At 35.6% G+C, this 7,313-nt stretch overlaps 1 pseudogene across 1 annotated transcript; it reads right to left on the bottom strand.

Annotated features, from left to right (window-relative positions):
* Positions 1-5,177: 5,177 nt before the first annotated feature.
* LOC306660307 (ATP synthase subunit beta, mitochondrial-like) lies at positions 5,178-6,563 on the bottom strand (annotated as a pseudogene). Its single transcript has one exon. The product of its transcript is annotated as an ATP synthase subunit beta, mitochondrial-like (transcript).
* Positions 6,564-7,313: the final 750 nt, after the last annotated feature.

Consider the following 7,313-nt stretch of genomic DNA (forward strand, 5'->3'; position numbering starts at 1 on the left):
ATAGGAAGAAATTACAATTTCCTTGACTTTTTTGTAACTCTAACATGGATATATAGATTTTTTAAAAAATTTAGAGACATTGACAATATTTAAATTCACATAAAGTAACGAATTTACTAGCTATGGGTACATGATTAGGCTGTATTTAAAAGCATAATCTAATATTAAAGTTAACTAAAAGACTCGATTGATTGAACAATTCTATGCCTTTAGACCAATTTTTTAAATGGAAATTTCTAGGAGTAACTACCATATCATGGAAATATAAAGTCATAATTCAGAAAAATATAAAGCTGAATAATAAAATTATACCTTTTTTGAGTACAGTAAACACTCTTCCAGCAGGATTCAGTGATGAACGCCAATTTTCACAAGTCCTTTTACCCTGCTAAAAAGGGAAGGATTTCATCATCATTTTTACCAAACTCAGCAAGTCCCAAGCTGAATTTTCTTGGTATTTTTAGGTAGTGTTTGAACTCTTCTCTTTTTAAATTTTACTCACATCTTTAGACAATCAGCTATGAAACCATATTTAGACTGAATGGCAAAGTTTATTCTTGTCCAAAAAAGGAATAGATTTTGCCATATCATTAGCAGTAATATTAACAAAATATAATCCACACATTAATTAAAAAAATTGAGGATGAAAACCAACTCATGTTACTTCCTTCTAAGGCAATATTGATGTTTGTACAAAGGTTGTTGATGAAACTTTATATGCTACATGAATTTAATAATCTATCAAATTTTCAGTTTTATTATTTCTCTCTTGTTTGCCTTTAAACAAAGTAAACCACTGTTCAAAATCATTAGAAATATTTCACAGATTTCCTTATCAGAAAAGAATCAGGAGATGAGAGATTACAGGATTACACTAAAAAGGTAATATTCATCTCCTGGGAAGCTTTCTTGATACACAGACAGCCTTTTATTTACCTTTGCTATTCCTATGCAGAGGATCTTTTCATAGCCACTCCATTAATATGAATAAAGCCTTTAACTCTTCAGAAAATGTATGATATGGAAATGGAGAAAACTTTAGGAAAAATATTATTTATATTTTTCAAAGTGTAAAAGAAAACTTCACTGATATTTGGTCAAAGTTGAATTCTGAATGCATGTGTCAACCTCACCTTCAATTTCCAAACATATCAAAATAGTTTAAACATTTGTAAAAATGAGTTTAAAAATGAACTTAACACAAAATAGAGATTAATGGACACACACAAACAAAACACTAACACAAACAAAAGTGTTACAGAGGGTCTACAGAAACTGAAAATATAGAAATTTGAGAAAACCTTGTAATGTGTGTAAGGAATATCTCTAATTACTTTACTAGTCAGGAGCCACAAATTACTTATGTCACATTGGATTAGACATTTTCTTCCTTTTTTTGTTTTGGTGTGGGGTACTGGAGGATTGAATTCATGGGCATTTGACCACTGAGTAATATCGCCAGACTTATTTTGTATTTTATTTAGAGATAAGGTTTCACTGAATCACTTAGTGCCTGACTTGCTGAGGCTGGCTTTGAACTCGAGATTCTCCTGCCTCAGTTTCCGGAGCTGCTGGGATTACAGGCATGCACCATCATCCCAGCTGGACTAGACATTTTCACCCATAAGTAAATGGAGAACCCTGTGGAACATCTGGAGAATTAAGGATAAGAACAGAGGTAAAACAAATAAGTAGAAAACACTGACACTACATGAGATTGCATGGTAATGAGACATGCTGATACAAAGAGGTTTAAGAAAGGTAAAAGGGACAGAGTAATCCCTTAAGAAATGAAATTTCTTAAATGACTTTAGATTGCACAGATTTAAGATTCTTAAATAGATGACAGAAAAATTATGTTAATGAATTAGAGCAAATAGAAAAAGCAAACATAAATTAAGAATGCATGCATTAGGAAATGAACATTCATTGTGATATTAAAACATCTTTCACATGCATTTATCCTAGTTTTGTGTGTGTATGTAATATGTTTTCCAAATAATAATCTAAAAATAATTCTTAAAGATGGAGTAAGCTACATTAATCATAACACAAAGAAAAATATTAGAATTGGGATTTAGTATGTAAGATTCACCCCTCCTCAACTTGTAATTTTATTACTTTTATGCTGATTCTCTAATTGTCATTCTTTTTTCTTAATATATGAACTTGAAATGTATTGTTATATATCCTCAGGACAAAAATTATGTTCTTCGAGAGGATGGTCAGTTTCTTTTCTTTCACTTATTCTAAACTTGTGACTCCTTTCTCTGATCCAAGCTAGTAATTTTAAGTCTCCAATCAATGCAGTTGTGTACAATTGCTGTTTCTTTTATCATATATAATTCCATATTGTGATAGTCTTGTTAGTTCCCATTGGGCAAAAAGGAGTGTTAAATAAGAAATATCATAGTCCATGAATATCTTTAAAATATCTTTTTTTCCCTCTTCCACTCCACTGACTGGCTGAGTATAGCACTTCTGGCTCCCAAGTCATTTTCTGTAAGTACTATGGAGGTTTTTCTCATGATTCAGAGAAACTGTATTTTCTGATAAAAAGTTTCATGCCATACTTTTGGTCACATTTCTTTTTATTTTCATATGGCTGTGACTTCATCTATTCATCATGCTTGCAATTAGGAAGTGCTGCACCTTTGAAGAATTGCACCTTCTTTGCTTAGAAATTAACTTCCCGTATTTTTCCACGGTTAGTATTCTTTTCTCCCCCTTTCCTCTCTTTATCGTACTCACTGTTGTCTGTTGGTTTATGGGCTTAATTTCTTTGTCTCATATGTCTTTATCACATTTATTTATTTACTTTGTCTTCTAGATTTAAGGGTCTAAAAATTTCACTAACTATATCATCCACCCCAAATCATCACTGGCATTCCATGTGATATCTCATCCAAGTCATTACATCAGTCTTCTGCCAGCAATCTCTACTCCTGGCTTTACTTAAATTATGTATTCTTTGTACAGACAATTTAGTCATTTTTGCAATGTTTATATTTGATTTTAAAGTCTGATGTGATAGAGTTCAAACACTTAAATACCAGTTAGTATTGGGACTCTGGAAGAACATATCCCTATCTACTTTTATATTCTCTTTTGCCTCTTTCTCATACTTAACACTAAATTTCTTCTGAATTTTCAACCTTGCTGTGATTTATTTTAGACCATTAAACATGCTGTTCTGTCCATTTAAAATCCTTTGTTCCAGCTCACCTTTCTTCACTTGAATGCCTGCCTTTAATCCTTCAAATCTCAATTTACAAATTACTTGTCCTTGCAAATATACTTTTAACGTTTCTTGATCTAGACTAGATTCTTAAACATTTGCTTTTCTAATATTTCCTATTTCCTTGGTATTGTACACAACTAAAAGTATTGTAATTCCATGACTTCATGTCTCTGTCCCTCAGAAAATATGAGTTTCTTTACCGTTTTTATAAATCTGAAGAACAGTGAATCACACAAAATACATGATTCCTTATCTTCTTTCTTGTACATATATAGTTTTGTGCTAGTTTATTACATTTATCTTCTTAAATCATATATTTGTTGTAGAAAAACTACATATACATGTACATATGTTGAGAGACTCGACTACCACACACACATTGATTTACACTGTGTAACAATAATTCAATAATTCAAAGAAGTAATGACAGAAGTGATCTTCCTCGATGCCTATATTTTCTACACATTTTAAAAGAAAGAAAAGAAATTTAAGGTCTAATTAAAGCCTGTAGTCTAGCCAGGTACAGTGACATAGGTCTGTAATCTCAGCAACTTGTGGGAGCCTGGGCAATTTAGTCAATTTAGTGAAACTCTGTCTCGGAATTAAAAGTAAAAAGGGCTGGGGATTTAGGTCAGTGGTAGAACATTCCTGGGTTTAGAAAAGGTGTATAGTAGTGTAAAAGCCAGGCTCTCCAAGATAGAGTCAATCTCTTTTCCCATGCCTGGATACTTCTTTTCAGCTCTCTGCACTTGGTTTTCGGCAGCTATACGACAGTGTTTCAGAATCAGGATTTTTTTCCCATCAATTTGCTTTCCAACCTGATGAATAATTTCCATCAAGATGGGTATTTCTTCACAAATAAAGCTTTTGGATCTTGCTTTTCCCCATTCTCTTTTCTCAGCTGTTGTTCCCCAATGATCAACATTTTAGACTTTATCAGAATACCTTGATTTTTCCATCTTTCAATTCTCTTATTAGTGCTTTATGATGCACATATCCTTTTGACCAGTTTAAAATTTCTCTCTTCAAATGTGTCTAAAACTAAACTCATTCAGAGAGTTCTTAGTTTGCTTATTTAAGTACCAATTTCTTTTATATTTGATATTGCATATATTTGTTAATTCTATATCAGAACCTTTTCTTTGAACATTTTACAATTACTGTAAATTTTGTGGGTGTTCATTCCAATATCTAGAGGCACCCTGTTTCTGTATATACTCTTGAAACCATTCCTACTGATGTGAATCACTATTATATTGAATCTTGTGTGACTGATCATCTTATCAAGTGTTCTGCAAATTATTAATTTAATAATTTCATGTCTAGGAAATTATTTTTATCCAATAGTTTCCCTTTGCTTCTGCCAAATACCTACGGCAGGAGGTAATATGGAATCATCTTAAGACAGAGCTAGATGCCATGAATTTCTGTGCTCTGCAGAAGACTTGAAATCAGGTTTCATTCTCTGACTATACAATGTTTCCTTCAAGTTCACCACTCTCCTAAGGTTCAGCTCTCAGGGTCACACTGAAGAGTATGTATAATTTTTTCATGGTTCTGATCTTTTCTTCCATGTCTCTATGAAACTACAAAAGTTAGACTCTCAACCAATTTCTTAGTTTATATATATATATATATTTTAGATGTTGATAGACCTTTATTTTATCATTCACATATATGTGGTGCAAGCACTCTACCACTGAGCCACAACCCCAGACCCCCAACCAATTCTTTTAAATAAGTGGAAACTACTTTTCTGTTAAAAGTGGGGTCTGCACCCTCTGTTAGCATACTCTTCCACATTTAGATCTGTTAAAAATTCTATACTATGCTAATATCTCAGTCCTTCAAGGAGAGTTTCCATTGTTTTGTTTTGCTTTTCTTGGTTTAATTAGATGAAGTGGTCAGTTCTTTCAACTTTTATGGATGGCATTGCTCATACTCCTGTGAAGACCTCAGCAACCTGGAATGGCTGAGACAAGAAATGCTGTATTTTCTGTGCACGGTACACGGTCAACTTGTCTTCCTCTGAAAGCTCATCCATACCCAGGATGGCTATATCCTGGAGGGATCTGTAGTCCTGCAGGATCTTTTGCACTCCACGGGCAACATCATAATGCTCACTGCCAAACAATGTTTGGATCCATGATGCAAGAGGTGGAGTCCAGAGGATCCACAGCTGGATAGATGCCCAGTTCAGCAATTGCACGAGACAGCATAGTGGTAGCATCCAAATGGGCAAAGGTAGTGGCAGGGGCAGGATCAGTAGTCATCGGCAGGCACATAGATAGCCTTCTTGGTAGTGGTGATTCTTTCCTGCATAGTACCCATGTCAGTGGCCAGAATTCTGCCCAATAAGGCAGATACCTCTGAGCCAGCCTGGGTGAAACGAAAGATGTTATCAATAAACAGCCATACATCTTGACCTTCTTGCTCTCTGAAGTATTCAGCCACAGTCAGTCCAGTCAGAGCTACTTGGGCTGAGCACCAGGTGGTTCATTCATTTGACCATACACCAATGCTACCTTGGAGGTAGCATCTTTTAAGTTTATAACACCAGATTTGATCATTTCATGGTATAAGTCACTGCCTTCATGGATTCTCACTCCAACACCAGCAAACAGAGAAACCACCATGGGTTTTGGCAACACTGTTAATTAACTCCGTGATCAGCACTGTCTTGCCAACTCCAGCACCACCAAAGGAGCCCAATTTTGCCACCCTTGGCATAGGGAGCTAGCAGATCCACAACCTTGATACTAGTCACCAGAATTTTCTGCTCAGCACTCATCTCAATGAACTCAGAAGACTCAGCATGAATAGGAGCAAACTGTTTGGCTTTGATAGGACCTCTCTCATCAAAAGGTTCTCCAATGACATTCATGATTCTGCCCAAGGTCTCAGGACCAACAGGAATTTTGATTGGTGCACCAGAATCTAAGACTTTCTGACTTCTAACCAAGTCTTCTGTTCCATCCATAGCAATGGTTCTTTACTGTGCTGTCACCCAAATGCTGGGCCACTTCCAAAACCAGCCTGGTATCCCTGCCTTGCACTTCCAGGGCATTTAGGATAGGTGGTAATCCCTCATCAAACTGGATATCCACTACTGCGCTGATGACTGCTACGATGCGATGCGCCTGGTGGCCGGGCCTGCCTTTGGCGATGGAGATGTTTGCGCTGCATAGTCTCTGGAAGGCTGGACCGCTTGCCGGAGCGCCCACAGTAAAAGCTGGGCTTGGGGTAGTGATACCTAAGTGCTGAGTCCCCGCAAGGCCCCAGAGGCCGACGCAGCGGCCCCACGACCTACAAGACTGAACATGGCGGAGTCTGGGTGGAGAATTATCTGATGTCTTTTTCAAGAGTGTCATAAGACATTTCACTTAAGTGGTTTATTCATGACATCTGCTAAAATTCATTATTATACAAAGTCACATCATTTTGTTAACACTTTTGGATACAATCCATATTCTTCAATTGTCAACAGGAGTTTCAAAACTATTAAAATATCAAAGGAAAGTCCTAAGTAAATTAATTTCTTAAAAATGACTATGACTGGTTTTAAATATCTTTCACCAAATGCACACCAATCTGCCTCTATTCTTATAACTGTCCAATGATTTGGGGATTGTCTTTTAACATTAGGCCATTTTCTCAATATTTAGCATGGATACAATGGTCTTTCTTTCCAGTGCCCAAAACACAATGTTAAATTGGGAGTAATCACTGGCATTAAATTCTAATAGTACTCACTACAGAGTGCTATCAGACATGAAATTCCCCTTTGAGCTAAAACCCACATCCATTTTTTTTTTTTTTTTTTTTGCCATGCATTTAATTCCTCATTAAAGCAAGGGAAATTGAGGGAAAAACATATACTATTGAGGAAAAAAAGGACAAATAAAATGAATGGAAAGATTGGATGTCAGTCAGCTAAATAGTTTGTTGCAGTTTGATAATTTAGAGAAAAGTTTCTGTAGTAACAGCAGCTACCCATTTATGCCATATCTAAGCAGTACTAACACCACTCAGGACAGACAATCTCTGAACATCAACTATCCTATTACACTCT

This window comes from Sciurus vulgaris (genome assembly GCF_902686455.1).
Source record: "Sciurus vulgaris genome assembly, chromosome: 4".
In the NCBI taxonomy this organism is placed as follows: Eukaryota; Metazoa; Chordata; class Mammalia; order Rodentia; family Sciuridae; genus Sciurus; species Sciurus vulgaris.